Here is a 19,894-nt window from a genome sequence, read left to right on the forward strand (position 1 = left end):
GGAGGGTTCCCCTTTCTCCACAACCTCTCCAGCATGTGTTGTCTCTTGAGTTTTTGATATTAGCCATTCTGATGGGTGTAAGGCTAAATCTTAGGGTCGTTTTAATTCGCATTTTCCTGATGGCTAATGAGGTTGAGCATTTCTTTAAGTGTTTCTCTGCCATTTGATATTCCTCTATTGAGAATTCTCTGTTTAGTTCTGTACTCCATTTTTTAATTGGATCTCCATCCCTGATCTCAAGCTGTACTATAGAGCAACAATATTAAAAACTGCATGGTACTGGCATATAAACCAACTGGTGGATCAATGGAATCAAATACAAGACCCTGACATAAATCCACACACTTATGGACTCCTGATTTTTGACAAAGATGACAAAACCATTCAATGGGAAAAAGACAGCATCTTCAACAAATGGTGCTGGTCTAATTGGATGTCTACATGTAGAAAAATGCAAATAGAACCATACTTATCACCCTGCACAAAACTAAAGTCAAATGGATCAAAGACCTCAACATAAAACCAGACACACTAAATCGGTTAGAAGAAAAAGTAGGGAATACCCTTGAACTCATTGGCACAGGAGACAACTTCCTGAACAGAACACCAACAGCACAGGCTCTAAGAGCAACAATCAATAAATGGGACCCCATGAAACTGAAAAGCTTCTGTAAAGCAAAGGACACTGTCGTCAGAACAAAATGACAGCCTACAGATTGGGAAAGGATCTTCACCAACCCTATATCTGACAGAGGACTAATATCCAGTTTATATAAAGAACTAAAGAAATAAAATCTTTTTTAAAAATGCAATTGTAAACAACTCGGATGGCTCTTCAGAACACAGCTTGATGGCCCTATGCAAACACATAACTCAGTAAATCTGCAAAAGTTAGAAGAACTATCGATGCTAACATACTCCCTGAGGGACTGAGAAGGTGAGCTCAGAGTTTATATTCTTTGAATCACTGTGCAGAACCAAAAGAACAGGGAAGGCTCCTAAACCATCTAAGATCAGTGCGGGAGGTGGGAGGTAAAGATGGCTCAGTGGCTAAGTGCTGGCTGCTCTTCTAGAGGACAGGAGTTCCCAGAACCCATGGGATAGCTCACCACCATCTTGTAATTCCAATTCCATCACCCCTGGGCCATTATGGCAACAGGAATGTACATTGTACACAGACATACATACAGCAAAACACTCATGCACATTTTTAATTGTTATAATAGTAGAATGATATTTTTATACAGTTTATTCACTTTGTATCCCAGCTGTATCCCTCCCTCAATCTCTCCCAATCCCACCATTCCTCCCTCATCTCCTCCCAAGCCCCTCTCCAAGTCCACTGATAGGGGAAGTCCTCCTCCCCTTCCATCTGACCCTAGCTTATCAAGTCTCATCAGGACTGGCTGCATTGTGTTTTTAAAGTTCAAGGCTACCGCATTCACCGCTACCTATTTCCAGCTAGAATATATGAACAAGTGTTGGAAGAAAACCTTTGCAAGTAACAAAATGAGGTCGACAGGATATAGTGGTATATCCCTGTGGCTGAACTGCCCCAGAGCTGGGGCAAGAGAATCAAACAAAGCAAATGTGAAACCCCATCTGAAATGGATGAGTGGGTGGATGGGTGGATGTACGGACGGACAGATGGATGGATGAAAAGTTATGAGGCTATAGGACAATTGTCAAAGCCGAAGTCTAGAGTCAGAGGAAACTTCAAGTTCTCATTCCAGAGTTTTCCGTGTGAATAATTTACACAGATCCTACACCACTCCCTTACTGCCCATGATGGGGATCTTGGGATGGTCTGGATCCCCTCAGCAGCCTCTTCAGTGAGACCATTTAATACCTTGGGTTTCTCTTCTATTCTTTCCTAGATTTATAATTTGTACTAGATTTCATTTGGAATAGAGCTTTAGGGATCTACATCCCTTGTATGTAGAATCAAAAATTTTAGAATCAGATGGCTGATAATACCTTGTGTAAATTTTAATCATGACCAAAAAAAAAAAAAAATAAGTTATTTCTCTTGGCACTTCTTTCAATGTTCTGACTAAAGCATTAGGAACCTGGGTCAACCTCAAAGTCAAAGAGGGAGCAAGCAGCATTCCCCTCATCGCTCAATTTTTAAAATGGTCAATAAGCTTTGCAAATCAGACTGACATTGGGTTAGTGAATTTTTTTTAATCTCCTAGATGATCTGAACTAGAAATATGGCTCAGGAGCAAGCCAATACTGAATTAATTTCCTTTACATTGTGCCCTTCATGTCTCTGGTCACTCTTGATTTTCAATGAATGTAACCTCACTTTAACTAGAGCATCAACTTGCCATCCCAGAACTTGACCTTAAAAAGCCTTAAGCATATGTTCAAACATGAAGCAAAGCAAGGATGGAAGAGACTAATGAAATCAATGGGTGTTAGTGACTCGGGTCCTCTTGCTGACCTCCAGACTCCCCAATCCTGAAAGGCAAAACTCATAGTTTCTGTCCTTTTTGAACTGACACAACAGCCAGCATCAGTGTGGTGATCTGTTGCAACAGCCAGGACAATTCCCCCTTCATTTGAACACACATACACAAAACAAATAAAATGAGATTTAAAAATGTAAAGTAGATATAATTAGCATCGTCCTTTGGAAGAGAGGCACCATGGCCACATATTGAATAAAGAGTTGAACTTTCCTTCCTAGGTAGGGCTCAGGATGGCATTGCCCACATCTCACTGTCTTGCCTAGCATCTCCCCTATTAAAGTGATACCTGAGTACCAGGATCCACTGTTCTTTTGGTGATACTGTTTCCTGATCTGGTGTAGTCAGCTTCTCCATGGAAGTTTTTGTTAAGCCAAGCATCTTTTTGTTTTTCCACTATAGGAATTTTATTATTGTTATTTATTTATTTATTTTTAGGGAAGCCAAGCCTCTTAAACTAGCACTTTGCTGAACACAAAACTCTCATGAAGCATTTGCAGAAATCCAGATCTCTGGGCCATTCCCTGGTGTCTCAGAGCCCTAGAAGAAGATGCTGAAAGCACTTTTAACAAGCCAACTAGAGTATTCCATTCATGGAGACAGAAAGCAAGCCTTACATGCTGTGTTTCATTTACTGCATGAAACAGTTCTGTTTTGTAGACACTCACGTGCAAGAAAATTTAGTAAGCTGCCTGCACTTACGAAGTGAAATCTAAAATGGTAGCATCGTACTCCTGGTGGACTTCCCCAACACCCAGAACTGGCCAGCACAAATATCAGAGACCATTACACTCAAACCTGCTCAGATTGAGGGAGAAACAGAGGGAAGTCATAGGTTCAGAGAAAAGGAGGGTAAGGAACAAAGTCAGAAGGGAGCGGGTTCTGGCAGGCCTCTCAGTTTTGCCTAGGGTCAGTTCCACTTGTGGGAAGGCCAGCAGAAGTTTATCAGCATAAACAAGTTGATGCAATTTCTATAAATGTGGGGGTGGGGCGGGTGGGCAAGGAATGAAGGTTTTACATACAAGTAATTGCAAAGACAGTTCTTAATGGCAGCCTCCTCTTGCCTTTCCAAATTAATGAGTCAGAAAAGCACTGCTCTCAGTCGCATCTTTAGAAGCGCCCCTCCTGGGCTCCCATTAAACAGAACACAAGGACCTTCAGCTAAATACCGCAATGTCCTCCGTTTCAGAAAGTCGTCTCCAAGCTATGAAAGCCTGTGCATGGATTGTTTTCTGGAATGCCGTTTGGTTTCAGATGAGAAAGGAGGTAGAGAAAAAGATAAAGATTTATTATTTGGGGTAAAGTGTTTTACAACACTGCGTGTAACTCATTTGAAAGGTATGTTGTTCTTTGAAGAAAAATGTCCTTTTTATTGATGACTAAAAACTTAGGCAAGCAAAGAGGTAAAAATCGAAACAAAATAAAGCAAAGGAAACCTGAATCTATTGTTTGCAAGTATCGCCCTAGGTGTGGAGTGGAGGGGTGTGTGTGTGTGTGTGTGTGTGTGTGTGTGTGTGTGTGTGTGTTTGTAAAACCTATTATTAGGGAAGAATTAATATTGAACTGCTTTTAAAAAAATAAAATAAAATGCCATCGCTCAAACTATCCCAAAATTAAACTTCAAGGCCAGGGTAGCTACCTGGGGGTTTGCGTTCTACAAAACCTTGCCTTTTAAATGAACCAACAAGGGCCCACCTGTGCCTGTTACATGTCCCTAGGATAATTAATGCTGGTACTAACACCTAAGTGTTAGCACACAAAGCACCTGGAATGTGGCTTGCAGTACACATTCTAATCACACCCGCCACCGAACTCTCCAAATGACCTTCTTCAAAACAATGACTGTCTTTGAAACCACAGAGAGCCAACTGAGGAGGCAGCAGAATCCCGGCAATTGGCTGTGGCTGAGTGGTTCCTAAAGCCAGAGTGGCACCAAGCGGCTGCAAGTGGAATTAGGCTGCCACTGTGTATTCACAGTCTCAGGCCGACCGCGTCTGATGGTTCAGCCTAGCTGTTCCCAGGCAGCAGCCCAGTTCCATCAAGCAGGGTACCACACCCAGGGCTGATGGGTAATGGAGGCATCCTCACATCTTTAATACGACTTTTTTTAAACCCTGAATGTCTGAAACGCTCTAAAATTATAAGAAGGTCTATACTTCAACACCAGCATCAGAGAGACAAAGGTGGAAAGGGGAATCTCATTCTTATGATCAATTTTTTAAATTTTATTTATTTATTTTATTTTATTTTGCAGTACTTGCATAGAATTTCCTTTTCTTAGCAAGGTTTGTTATTATGTACACACACAAACATATGGTAAGAAACATTCTATGTTAAATAAGAAAGGAAGGTAAAATGGAAAAAAAAAAATAATAATGGGAAACCTGTCTGTCGCCGGTGTGGTTTCTGTGACTTCACAGCCCCCTTGTTTAACTGCTGAGCCAATAGCTCCTGCTGACTCTAGCTCTTCACTGCTACAAACATTTTGCTTATCTCTTACATACAACTATCTCATATATAGTGTCCCCTAGACTGTTCCCCCTTTTACATATTCTGATTTTCCTCGTTTTTTAGAATATTTTTCTTACTTTTCTTCTTTCTACTTCCTCCTTCCCCCCCCCAATGGCTCGGACTCAAATAACTTGGGTGGCTTCAAAGACCAGTATCAGAAATGGCTTCTCCCTCCTGTGGCTCCCTATAATTATAGACATATCATTTTCCCACAATGCTTCAGCATCGTTAATCACTTCAAATACAGAGAAAGCCAGGCAAGCTTTCCTGTGAACAGAGAGCCCTGGGTCCCATTTCAATTTGTGATTATATCAATAATCTGGAGCCTGTCTTCGGTGAGCTAACCCATTTCTAGAGGAACCAGGAGGAAGCTGCTCAAATTTTAGAGGCATACCCTTACTGACACAGGGAATATCTGTTTGTATGATAGGAAATTCCACATGACATTTGTCAGCTGCTTTGTCCTGTATTTCTAAGTGGCAAAAAAAAAAGGCAATTTTGTCTTCCCTGTCAGGACATTCATAGGGAGACCTGTGAGAGACTCTATCATTAAAAACATGAATTATTTGTGGATCTCTCTCACACACAGGAGATGCCAGTATGAATCTAAACTGCTTATAGATCAAAACAAAACAACCACAAATTAATCCTGCCGTACTTTTCTAAAATACTCTAGTGTAATTTTCCTGATGCAGCCAGCCCCTATACCCTGAGACCACAGGTAAATCTTGTAGCAATTTCACAGATAATCTTACAGCAGATTGGAAAGATTAGAGGAAGCAAAATTTCTAAAGAAATCATTTCATATGAGGGGGAGCTTAACATAAACATTGTCATTTGTATTGATTATTTGTCGTGAATGCAGCTTTAATCAGAGGATCTCCAAGTACACAACAATAATTACACAATGTCCAAAGAGGAAAATTCCTCCAGTTTGCCACTGAAGATAACAAAAGAGGAGGGCACACACAAGCAGCTGCGGCCAGGCAGTAGAATCGCAAGCCTGCAGGAGACTGCTGAAATGCAGAGTGCCTGTGAAAATAAATACATTGATTTGTTGAAATAAATGTTTGTTAGGCACACAGATACGTGATGTACAATCCTCGGGATGACAAATAAGGCCTCTCCCCTCCTGAGGTTACCCTGGAGTAGGACTGTGGAATTATGCGGTGTGAGAATAATAAATTAACATAATGTCCTATCAAGTAAGGATGAGCACTGTGGAGCAACATAAATCTGATGGAGAACTACATGCTGATGACAAGTTGAACTGTCTAGGGTAGGTGAGTGAAGACCAGAAGGAAGTAAAGAATACACACGTAAGCATATCCACAGAAGCGACATTCACACAGAGCTGAGCTTCTAGGCCATTAGGAAGGGAAGTGTTCAGTTTACCCAACAAACAGCAGGAAGGTCTTTGGGGCTGGAAAGTTGTAGGCAAGAGGAGACAGCTTAGCTTACAAATTCCTACCACATGACAGGCCAGGTTGGAAACTATAAATTTATGAATTCTTTTCTAAAGGTAATGGGAAAGGGTTGGAGGGAGGTGAGAGAAAGCCAAATGGTCTTATTTACGTGTTTGGATGGTTTTTGTTATTGGTTGTTGTTTAGGAGGTTGACTGTAGCAGGGTTAGAACAAGGCAAACTGTGGGATTAAAATTACACTCCAACAGAAAGGCAATCGCAATTGTGTAACATTTGTGAAGGAATAAGGAAACTTTTCATTATCAAAAGTTCATTATCTGAAATTCCTATGGTGTTCAGTTGTTCTTAAGAAGAAGGAAAAATAATCAAGGGGCAAAACTTGTATTCTAGTTCTTTAGGGCTAATCACAGCTGTACCTAAGGGAAGGCCATCGCACCATCCCTCAAGCATCTGTCACATCAATCCAATTGTGTGGTGGAACATGATACAATCTTTACCAATGGTGATCAAATTGAAATAATGTAAAAGTAAGTAGAAAAGGAAACGGAAAAGTTTTGTCTACTGTAGTTCAGAGAGAAAGCTAATCATTCTTCACTGACTTGATGAATTAGTCATATTGAGGCAGAATTCCCATCATTGCTGATTTTATTTAATTACACCTGTAGCTGCCAAACTCAGCTGTATTGAGTCATAATGTTTTTCCTCCAAAGATGGTTGTTATCCAACTGATCTACCATATTTTAACACCTTGCACTTTAATTTGCTTCTTACTGAAATCACTAGGATTGTGTTGCATTTTCAAGGGCTCCCAGCTGGCCCTATCTGTAGTGATGGTCCAAATGAGGAAGACATTTGCCAATGATGCCCTTTTATCTATTAAACCACAGCATGGAACATGTCACAAACAGCTGAATGAAAATCAAAACCATAAACCCTCAGGCATCTGTGGCATCATGATCCAAATCCTGGGAATACATTAAGTTTTAGAACAGTTTACTTTGTTATGTTTTGTATTCTGATATTTACCTCATATTGTAGGTATATTACTTCACTCAGTTTATTTTTAGAATCTGGCCATGTATATTCATGTGTGTGCCTACCAATGATCATCTATCCTTCAAGAGCATCTTGTGCTGGAGAAAACACAGCTTCATCTGATCATTCATCCAGCTAAATATTATTATTAAGGTATTATGCACAAGGCACTTGATCACCATATGGAAATATGTGGTGAACAAACAAACAACAACAACAACAAAAAAAACATGACTACAATTAAAAAAAAAGACTGAACGAAGCCACTGGATCCATTCATTCCATCTGCAAATGCTTATTAAGTGTGAGTGCCTATTATGTGTGAAATGCAATGCAAGATGCTGGGGTGTGATAGCAAACAGAACAGACAAGGGCCTTGCTTACTTTACCTCTGGTTTTCTGTGAAAGGAGTCACAGATCAACACACATACTCAAAGAGATACTGTGTGTATAAGTAACTCATGAGGTTGGTTTTTGTATACAACAGAGGAGCCGGAGGTTAAGAAAATATGATGGAAAGAACAGTTAAACTCTGAGGTGAAGATTGAGGGGCAGGTAGGACCTCAGGGAAAATAGGGGCAGATTAGCTAAAAGGTTTAAGGCAATGAAAATCGACGATTGGGTGTGCATTTCAGGATTTGACTCCGGTATTAGCCAACAGGGAGAGCTAACAGCAGCAAAGAACTGAGGCGCCCTAATAGCTGGAGACACCATCACTACATGTAGTGGACAGGAGCATTAACTAGTCATGAATCATAAATCTCGAAAGCCTGTTCCCTTACTTCTTAGCATCTAGGAGCATATCCAGTCCCTTCCACTTGGACAAAGTGAAAGAACAAGAGCCCTGATAGATACACCACCTTTGGCATTTCACACTGGCTGGAATTAACTGCCATGGGACAATAGCATCAAATTTAAGTTTGTACCAAATGTTAGCTTCACATCAGTTATGCAAATAGAGATTTAAATATATGTAGATTTATGACAAGATCCTTAAATGTAATGTACTTTTTTAAAATGTCCAAAGGAATTTGAAACATAAAATAAAAATGAGAAAAAGACAAACAATGGCCATCCAAAGGGGTTTTATATAAACACAGTAATGAAGCTTGTTCCAATAGCAATAATAATATAAGCCCACTGATTTCTTTCACATAGCTCATTTTACTGAGCTTTTGCATGTATCAGAAGGCAAAAGCAGCTGGCAATCTGGAGCCACAAAGATTTCATCTCACTTTGCATATGCAGGCCTCATGCTGTGGAATTAACAACATTTAGATTGTTCTGCTGCAACCATCGCGCTGTTGCATTTGGATATGAGGTATATTTTTTAATTTAAATAAAATACATTTAATATTGATTTCTTTTCATCCATTTTCAGCATGCCATCCTAACTACAAAATCTAATGATGAAAACACCCTTTCCAGAATCTAAAAAACATCTTCTCTTACTGTGGATTTCATTTATTCTTTGTACAAATTTGCCATTCCAGAATGCCACAGTGCTCTCCAGTCCAATCAATAACTATTGATAATTTTAACATAAAATGTTGTTCTCTAGATACTAACCAAGCATATTATAAAATGTGCTTTTTGAGATTCAATAAAAATATAGAATCAATTCACTAGATACACGCCTAATAAATCAGTAATGTATTGGTGTATTACCAAAGTAACAAGTTTGCTAAGACATAATCCAGTGTGTTAATGAGCATACTGAGCATAATCAAAGGTGCTCAGGAGAGCCTTTCTCTGTCCACTGTGAATTTGAAAGACAGCATCCTAAAAATGTTTTCAATGTCTCTAGCACTAGGACCACAGAAACAGTGTAGCAAGTAAAAGCTCTTTCCATGCAAACCTCCTGACTTGATTTCTAGCCACAGAACCCATGATGGAAAGAGAACCAACTGACAGTTGTCTTCTCCCTGAACACCCATGCAATGGCACCTCTGTGCCAAAGCTCCCACACACACATTGTAAACACACACACAAACACTCCAATATTAAATAAAATTTGAAAGGATGATAGTCCTGGAAAGGAGCAAAATTTTTTAGAATTGTCAAAATATCTGTATAATAATTGTTTCTAAAACTCTATATGATCTTATTCTAGAGAAAACAAGAAAACAGATCTCTGATTGCTACCACTGTCCACAGGTTGTTGGACAGTTTCTGCATTTGAGGCTATCATATTCATACAATCACTGAATTGGGAAAGACAATTAGAACAATTTTATTGGAATCATTTCCCTCAGTGGATAGGCAAAAACAATGTTTGAGGCTTTTTTAAAAAATTTTTTCTTCACAATTTATTTATTGTATATCCCAGTTGAAACCTCCTCCCTCAAGTCCCCTGGTCCTACCCTTCTTCCCTCTTCCCCCTATCCCTTTCCCCTAGTCCCCTGAAAGGAGGAATTCTCCACTATTGCCATCTGCCCATAGCTTGTTAAGTCTCATCAGGACTGCTTGGATCCTCTTCCTCTGTGGCCTGGCAAGGCTGCATCACCAGGGGCAAGTAGTCAAAGGTCAGTCAACTGAGTTCGTGATAGAAGCAGCCTCTGCTCCCCTAGCTCAGAGATCCTACCTCGGAGACTGAGTTGCCAATTGGGCACATCTGAGCAGGGGGTCTAGGTCCTCTCCATGAAAGGTCCTCCATTGGTGCATCAGTCTCTGCAGGACCCTCTGGGCTCAGATCTTTCAGTTTTGTTCATCTCCTTGTGGGACTCCTGTCCCCTCTATGTCCCTCTATCCACACCCCCCTCTTCTTCCATAAGACTCCCTGTGTCCTGCCCAAAGTTTGGCCCTGAGTCTCAGCATCTGCTTCAATCCTCTGTTGCGTGAATCCTTTCAGAGGACCCTCTATAGTAGACGCCCATCTTGTTTCCTCTCTTCCACCACTTCTGGTGTCTATCCTGTTTGCCATTCTGAATGAGATTTAAGCATCCTCCCTAAGGTCCTCCTTAGTGTTTAACTTCGTTAAGTCTGTAGGTGGCTACTCTATATTATACAGCTAATATCCCCTTATAAGTGAGTGAATGGTTAGCACTCTGGACTCTGTTTGAGGCATTTAATTTGGTCTAAATATAAGAAATGATGCATGGACAGTAACCCACAGCTATAGTTTCTTTCTGAGTGTTAGGTGAACACAAGTGAGGATTTTTATGAATGTGCAGAAAAGTCAGATCTTATAGGACAGCAAAAGAAGAAACACTCGCTTTAAAATGAAGCTCACAAAAAATTTATAATTTCCTGACAGATCTTCTCCTGTCATCTTCAAAGACTCTTAGGGAAACTTTTATTTTCATCATTTTTAAGCAAAAAAAAAAAAAAAAAAAAAGTCCTTAATCATTATCAAAAGAATTTAAATTTGAGATACCCATCTGTTGCAAGTTTTAGAGGCTCCAAACACCCTCACAGAGAGAAACCTTGGTTTTGAACTTCAGTGATTAAACACTGGTCTCCATTGTACAATCTGCTTATACTCCTCTTAGGTAGCAAATAGTTTAACGCCAACCTTCAGTCAAGAGCCTCTTGTCCTACAAGACACTCATTATTAAAAAAAAAAAAAAATCTACATTTTAAAAAATGAAAGAATCTGTGCTCATATAAGTGTTTTGTATTTTTTAACTCTCCAATTCAGAGACTTTGCAATCACCAGAATTGTAATTCTTTTCCTCTCTGAAATAATAAAGAAACCACTTAATTATCATCTCATGGTCATCTTTCTTACTATGTGGAGATTGCAAAGTCCAATAACAACTTAAATAAAAGCATTCCTTCATGACCACAACCCTTCACGCCTGGACTGTAGCTTTCAGAAGATGATTATATGCTTGCTCTCAGAAGGTCACCACACAAGGACAAAGCCACCAACTGGATGCTTGAATTCTTCCCAAGTACTGTGCTAGCACAATGCAGAAAGAACGGCTCTGAAGCAAGAGACAGCTTATAAAAGGGACTACTTTTAAATGCCCATTAATGCTTTGAAAGATAATCTTGAAATAAACATGACAGTACAATGATATCTAGGCAACAGGATGATTTTTCGAACATGTTAACCAGCTTGTGGTCTGAATTAAAAATAATGATAAAAGTAGGCAAAACTAATATTTTACAGCAGCGTTCACCAAAGTAATCGAGACAGTGCTTAAATTCGAGGAACCTCTAAAAAAAATATAGAACCCTACCACATCAATTTGCTCTAAACTGTAGCATATGTTGTGTTTTATTTTGAATTCTCTGATAAATGAATGTTTATCCTGGGATCAATGGATCTGGGTGAATGGCAGATTGCAGTAGCAATTGCTTTCTTACCAAGAGAATTATCTTAAATCAGATCATCTTTGTTTGACGAAACCTAAATTGCAGGGGGAATATTTAAACATCTAAGGAGAAAATCCATATATAAGCTAACACATGGCTTCAAGATGCATTTAGCAGAACTAATTGTCTCTATTATTGTTTTATTCTAGGAGCCACAGATAGAATGTATAAGCCAAATAAAAAAAAATACCCTATCATTATACCTTCTTAATCAAGGACTGACTATAGGCCACCAGAGCAGTATATTTACTTCAAGTGAGATTGGGAGGACCTCAGCAAATGAGATAATGACATCTATGGCAAGCCCAGCTAAATAACAAGATTAAGAGTGATATCACATGCGGCAGGCTGTACTATTATTTATAAGGCCAATGGAATGGTGCCAGCCATCTCTCCTGTATACTGTTGATGGTCACAAGTACGTTCAAAGCTCAAAAGTACTGATAACGCTTGCAATCTGTAAGTGAACACACAGCCATGCCCTGAGAAACTGGTGGATACAGCAATCACGCTTAAGATCTGTCCCTCGGATGAGACAGACCATATTTGAACCCTGTCTTCACTAAACACTGCATAGGACCCCCAGGGGGAAAACATTAAACCTCTTTAAACCTGGTAACTGGGAAACACATTTTAAGGTCCATCAGGTATTCAACTGCTGTCCCCTCACCACTTTCTTGTCTGTCATACCTACTCTCGTGGCTCCATTCCTCAGCATCTCTAAGTATAATGGGCCCTACAGCCCCACGCCTATAGGTATTGTCCTGGCTACATCTAACTTAAATGCCTTTCTCCCTTTCCTTTCCCCTCTTTCCCTCACCCTAAGAGGCTGACACTGACGTGTATGGTCAGAGACAGTCCTTTCTTTTCATTCTTAGACCTTCACTCTTTGTTGACTCTGAGTTTGTCCGCTGTGGAATTCTCTTTGAATCACCTTGAAAGATCTGAGACTTTAAGCAAATAAAAAGCGGAGCCATCCAAAAACAAACTACACTGTGCTTTCTGTGTTCAGCAATAAGTACCGTCTCCACCATGATTTTTAAAGTTTGGTTAACAGACAAGCATTCATCAGCCACTGAGGAGCAAAGAAAGGAAACATGAAAGACCAGGGCTCACTAGGATCCATTCGGAAGCCCGTTCACCAATTAAGTGGCGCCCTGGAGGTTCGCTCAGGTCAGAGGCAGGAATCAGAGGTTGCCTTGCATTTTGAAGAAGCTGGCTTAGAGCCCCAGGCCTGAGATCTTCGTCCTTTAAGAGACTTATTTAAAATAAATAGCCAAGGCTTTGTCTCTTTGCCACAGCCTTGCCTGTTATGAGCTGAGGTCAGGACAAATAGCTCCCGTCCCCTACACACGGCTAAGAGTGAAATGGCTCCTTTGAGGGATCAGTAAATCACACAATCCTCCCAGCGAAGGACAAATGGAGTTTGCAGTGTGCCACCGGCTCAAGCAGGTATCAACAGGGCTTGGACGGGGAGCCCGTTATGTTTCAGCTCTGCCTCAGGTCTTTGCAACTCCCCTTTGAAGAGATCACTCCAACACTCACAAGCTTCGGGCTGCACCCAGATAGAGAGAGCGGATGCCATCTCACTGCAGATTCACCACCTCTGCCGTCAGGGACGCTTGCTAAGACAAAGACTGACAAATTGCACTCCTTCCATTAATTTTCAAGTAGGTTTTTAAAGCACAGGCCTCTGATGAAGTATTTTGAATAGTGCTATGGATGTCAAGGACACGTTTTAAATATCTCACTCATAATTTTTGAAAATCTTCCTCATTCAAAATTGTCACAGCTTGACAGCTTAGCTCTGTTTTGAGTGTGTTATTTTACAATGCACTACAAACTGATTGAGGATCTGACATATCTGACTCCACCCAAACAAGGATCTTTAAATCTATCTGATTGAAAAGAATGTTTAATGAAAATGCATTTGCAGATGTCCCGTGTAGCATTCTGCTTGGGGAAAAAAAAAAAAAAAAGTCAAATTACACAATTAGTACCTTTGCTGAAAATACACCTCTACCACTGTCCCTTCAAGAACATCCCACACTCTTTTTAAGACAAAATGTGGCAGCTATTAAAAACCAGTTTGATTGAATATTCATTTATCTCTTTGTCTAATGAAAAAAATTGGGATTCTGTTTCACACACACACACACACACACACACACACACACACACACACCCCTTTAAACCAAGTTTAATAGCATATCCTACTTAGCTACTCTAAATTCAATGACTGATCTTTTCTCATACAAATGGCTCATAAAAAGAAAAGTATGAGACTGAAATAGGATTATCCCAGTTCTAACCCAGGCTAGAAAATAACCTTAAGATTAAATACAGAAGAAGAAGAAGGGGGGAAGGGTCAAGGGAGATGAGGAAGAGGATGAGAAAGAAAGGTCAAGAAGGAAGGGGATAAAGAAAAGGAGGAAAAAAAGGAAAAATAGAAGTGGGAAGAAAGAGAGGAAATCCATAGATAACCACCACACAAAAGAAATTAAACCAATCATGTGACACTGGAGAAATCCGATAGGTTGTTCTCCACAACCTGAGGTCAAGGGCACCATTGCTGAAGAAAGTACCTACACAGCTCATTGAACATGGAGAAGCCAAGCTTGTGTCTACATAGAGCCTTTTCCCTTTCTTGTAATGTCTTTGATACAGTCTAACAAAGAAGAAACATAAACACCAAACTAGCTACAAACCCTATGATCTGCAGTGCTGTCCTGCCCACAAGATATGCTATGCAATGATGGCACAAAGCTCCCGACAGTAACCAACCAATATCTGAATTGACTTAAGGATCAGTCCACTAGACTGAATCCATACCTAATGCTGTTTCGGTAAGAACCTGAAACTAGATAATCCCTGACCTATAGTAAAGCCAAATACTCCTGCTCTACTAAAAGAACATAGCAACAAAATGACTCCTAATGACATTCTGCTATACTCATAAGTCAGTGTTTGCTCATCCATCATAAGAGAAGCTTCCTTCTTTGGCAGAAGGGAACAAATACAGAGACCCACAGCAGACAATAGGAAGAGAATAGGAGACCTTGGAACACCCAGACCTAAAAGAAATTTCTCCAATCAAATCCCTCACCTCAGGGCTCAGTCAACCGTGTGGAAGAGGAGACAGAAAGACTGTAAGAGCCAGAGGGAATGGTGGACACCATGGAAATAAGGCCCTCAAATCAACAGGATTTTACACGCATATAAACTGACAGAGATCAAAGCAGCAAGTACAGGGCCTGCATGGGCCCGCATCAGATCTTGTGGCCCTAGAGCCAAAAGAAGCGGATATACACTCCCGTTCCCAATCCAGGAGCTATTTCCAATTGATAACTACTTGCAAATGAAAATTTCGTTTTCCCCAAAGGCGTCTCACTGGGGGAACAAACTGCTCTTAAGGGTAAGCTACATACCAGCAGTAGATGACCAACAAAAATTGAGCTCAATGGCATCACTGGAGGTTCCTTGTCTCATGATGTCATATCAGGGTCTTTTTTAAAAATTTTATCTTATTTTTTTATTATTTTATTTTATTTATTTTTCTCTCTCTCTCTCTTTTTTTTTTTTTTTTTTTTTACCCTGCAGGTCCCTTGAACATATATTACAGCTATCACTTTGGTGTTCATATAGGATTCCTGACTGTGCAAATAAGTGGGTGTGTCTATATCTGTCTTTTTTTGGGGGGGGGCCTTTTCATGGGCTCTTTACTTTTTTCTTTGTTTGTTTGTTTGTTTGTTTTATCCTATTATGGTATGTTAGCTTTTGTTCAGTCTTCTTATATTTTATTTTATATTATTATCCTTTAGAAGCCTGTTTGTCTTCTAGTGAGAGACAGAAAGGGGGTAGATCTGATGGGAGGGGAAGTGGAAAGAACCTGGAAGGAGTAGAGAGAGGGAAAATCATAATCAGGACATATTATAAGAAGAAGAAAAAAAAAAAAAACAAAACCTCTGTTTTCTAGAAAAAGAAGTAAAAGAATTCTACATGTAGTAAATATGCTACCCACACCTCCCTTCCCCAACAAGTTAACCTGTAAAAACCCACTGATTGCAGAAGGGAAGCTAAAGAAAAAGTCGTGTAGAAAGGTTATATAGAAATAATGTTTTGCCAAAAATTCATTTTATTCCCTGTGTCTTTTCTTACTTTAAGTGTGCATAATTTCTAAAACTAAGTCTAAATGTAGACTTAATTTCTTCACTAAGAAGAAACAATGAGGATCAGGAGTTTGGCTGTGAGATTGTGTATTTTGTAATATCAGAAGCTGTAACCATGACTGTTTAAATATGAGCTGAACAAGGATGATAGCAATGGACATGCCAGATAACGTATTACTGAGGCAGTCATATTTAAATATACATGGATATATATATAAACATATATGCATGCAATAAAAATTAGTGAGTAAAGAGGCCATGAACCTGTATACTGGCAGGGAGAGGTAGATGGGAAGGTTTGGAGGGAAAAAGGAGAAGGGGGAATTTGCTAACTATATTATAATCTCAAAATTAAATTAAAAAACATAATAGGTAATTTTCAAAAAGAAGAAGAAAGAAAGGAAGGAAGGAAGGAAGGAAGGAAGGAAGGAAGAAAGAAAGAAAGAAAGAAAGAAAGAAAGAAAGAAAGAAAGAAAGAAAGAGGGAAGAAAGAACAGGAACAAGCTACAACATAGTAAGGAAACTTCTGCCAGAAAGAAAGATGAAGTTGAGTGCTATCTAGAGCTAGGAGGAAGGTCAGAATGAAAAGAAAGAACAGTGTGAGAGCACCCTGGGACTTTAAAAGTTCTATGAACTTAAATAAGACAGCCCTAACAGTAAACACCAGTGTGGGTGATCCCTTCTCAAGGCTCTCTTCAGAGAGGATTTCAGGTTGCGTCAAGTTGACAATTATAGCTGAGCATCATAGGAGAGACGCTGTACTCCATGCATGACAGAAACAACAGTGTCACGTCATACTCTCTGGACCAGGCAGATGTACACGCCAGGCCTCCTGTGAGTTTTTCCAGAAGCTGCTTCTCCTCTGAGTCTCTCTGGGAACAGCTCCAGTGATATGAATATGATGTCTCCTTCATCTTGTTCTCTAGTGTCCCATTCTATACAGATTTTCACCACTGGAAGTTCTTAATTAAAGCCTGAAACAGTTCTAACTGAAGCTCTTGTGTGACATAGATTTCATGCATTATCTCCTTGGCCAGTAGTGAACATGTAATTTTCTAAATTAAGTTTTGCAGCACTACTGTCCATCTTTATTAAGACTTCTGTGGCACATTCTGATATGAACAAGGCCCCAGAAGCCATGGTGACTCCAGATGTACTCTCTCCTAGCAGTTCTTTTGCAGGCACCAATGTTTAACCAGGCCTTATGTGAAGAATCCTCTAAACGATATCATTGTTTTCAGGAGCAGAGAGAAACTGGACAACTATACTATAAAGGAAAATATGTTCCTTGTGTTGAAACTTAGTATTACAATGTTCTGTGATTGATTTAATGAAAAATTACAACAACCCATCCAAGGTAAGACAACTGATGGCACCAATCACGCAGAAGTCACCATCAGGAAAAGAACTATCTCCTCCACCCTCCTCTCTCACACACACACACAAATGTGTTTATTGACAGCAAGAGGAATATGAAATGGGTAGACAGTTTGATAGAAATAACAAGATATTAGTCATAACCAGTTTCTGAGACAAGAACTATAATTGTCATAATTTCATGAATATTTCTCTTTTTATTTTGTTATGATAGATCCCTATGTGTGTCTTTTCTTTCTTATTATTTTACAAATAACACGGATATACTGAACTTGCATCATAGAATTTCAAACTTCAGTAACTCTATATCGTAATATTTAAGCTACAGAAGTTATGGAGAGGGACTGGGGATATGCATCAGTCTACAAAGTATTATGTCAGTATAAGGACCTGAGTTTGAATCTCCAGAACCCCCTTTTAAAGCCGGGTTCAGGAACTCATGCACAAGCACATAAAGTGGAAACAGGGCTGGAGGTAAAGTAAATCTCAGCAGCTAAGAGCTCTTCTGTCCTTCCAGAGAACCAGAGTCTGGTTCCCGGTACATCACATACAACAGCTCAAAATCACCTATAACTAAAGTTCCAGGTGATCCTGCAATAGCTCATGGCCTCTATGGACTACTGCCCTCATGTATCCACACAAGCACACGGGCAAACATGTGCACGTAAACAAAAACTAAGTCTTTAAAAAGTCATGAAAGTTTTTTTTTTTTCCAAAAATATCAAGCAAGCGTGAGAGTCCACATATATAATTTCAGCACTCAGGAAACAGGGGCAGGAAGATTTAAATGCTCTAGGTCAGCCTGAGCCACATAGCAAATTCTAGGCTAGCCAGGTCTATATAGTAAAATCCTGCTTCAAAAAAGAAAAAAAAAGTAATGAAGAAAAAAAATGAAAAGAAGTAAATGTTATCCAAGATCCTTGCTTCCTTGCATCTTTGCATGGAAAAGAGAGTTAGTACATTTTTCATAGAGACAAAAATAGTTGCATAGTACTTGGTAAAGGTATAACTATGCCATTTGTCTTGATGTATTATTTAAGGTGCTCTATGTAGGTGCCAGGTTGGCAAGGGACTGTGTGATGGTAAATGTCTTCTGTCAGGCTAAAGCAGGGCCCGGATATTTGTTATGTGTGTTAGTCACTTTTCATCACGGTGACAAAAATGCTTCAGCAACACGATTTAAGACAGAAGGATTTAATTTGGCTGAGCGTTTCAACGTTCTGATCGGTGGACACTTGATTCCGCTGCGCCTGGGCGGGGTAGAGGGATACGGCCAGAACAGCTCCTCTTCCCTTAACAGGCGGGAGGCAGGCAGAAAGAGGAGGGAACCAGGAACCACTCTGCCTTCAGGGATCCTCAGCAGCGTCCCACTCTACTGTGTCGGCAAATCGTGGCTTTGTAGGTAACCTAATCCAATGATTTTGTCAACCCGCTCACAATCCAATTATTTCTCCAAAGCCCCACCTGCAACCGCTGCGACCTTCAACACAGGATGAGTCTTTTGTGGGAAACTTTCACATCCAAATCATAACATGTTTGTGAATCTGCTTGTTAGAAGAGATTTAATTCATCTCTCTAAATAAAGTTTAAGAAGGTTCTTTAAATAAATGAACTTTGAATGAAATAAATTAGAATTGTTTTCTTACATCAGTTGAAGGTTTCAGTCACACAAAACACTGACCGCCTCCAGGCAAGAGAAATCTCCAGTGGGCTATCTTTGGACTTTACCTGTAACTGTGGCTCTTTCTGATTCCGGTAGACTAATTTTGGAACCAGATTCAAACAGTTTCCTGGGTCTCTACCCTTCCATCTTCTGCCACTATATCCTGAAGTCACCATACATTCTATAACATTATAATCAAATTTTCTCAATCTATGTCTTTGCCTCTGTCTCTCTATGCCTTTCTCTCTGTCTTTCTGTCTCTGTCTCTCTCTGCCTCTCTCTTTCTCTCTCTCACACACACGCACACACTGAATTATGTTTCTTTGGAAACTCATCTAGTTATTGATTTAGAATAATGTTCTCTAAAGAAAATCTGATGACAAAAATTCACTCTCGTCTGTATTCGGACCCCATTCACAATGTTGACTTCACGGATGGGTTCATCTTTCCTTAAATACACTGCATTTTGATTTGATGCTTTCTTTACTTGGTTGAAAAGCATCTGTTACATCTTTTTACTTCCTTTTTTTTTACAATATGCACTGAAAGGGCAAGGGACAGAAGACAAGACTCTGGGAAAGGAGCCCCTGGAAAGAAAAGAACTCAAAATTAATGCCTATGACTCAGTCATTAGTGAGTTGTAACAGGTGTCATTCGGCCTGTAGGCACCACATCCTCCAGTGACACAATCTATGGATCTTCCCAGAGGGGAGGGAAAAAAGACAGCCTTACGAGAGAGTGTCAACTCATAGCTGACTGTTTTAAACTAGAGGAGCTCACACAAGAAGAAAGCTTACTTTGTTTTTTTAAATCTTGTTTTCTTCTGTCAGAGGGAATACTTAAAAGAAAATACTTGACAGCAATATTAAATTAATTTTGGGAAACAAAGTTAGGAGCTAGAGAGATAGCTCAAAAGTTAG

The 19,894-nt window shown here is 39.7% G+C and overlaps 1 pseudogene; it reads left to right on the plus strand.

Annotated features, from left to right (window-relative positions):
* Window positions 1-3,517: 3,517 nt before the first annotated feature.
* LOC129674450 (60S ribosomal protein L7a-like) overlaps window positions 3,518-19,894 on the plus strand; it is an 18,798-nt pseudogene continuing 2,421 nt past the window's right edge.

The sequence above is a fragment of the Psammomys obesus genome, unplaced genomic scaffold (assembly GCF_907164565.1).
Source record: "Psammomys obesus unplaced genomic scaffold, mPsaObe1.curated_primary_1811, whole genome shotgun sequence".
In the NCBI taxonomy this organism is placed as follows: Eukaryota; Metazoa; Chordata; class Mammalia; order Rodentia; family Muridae; genus Psammomys; species Psammomys obesus.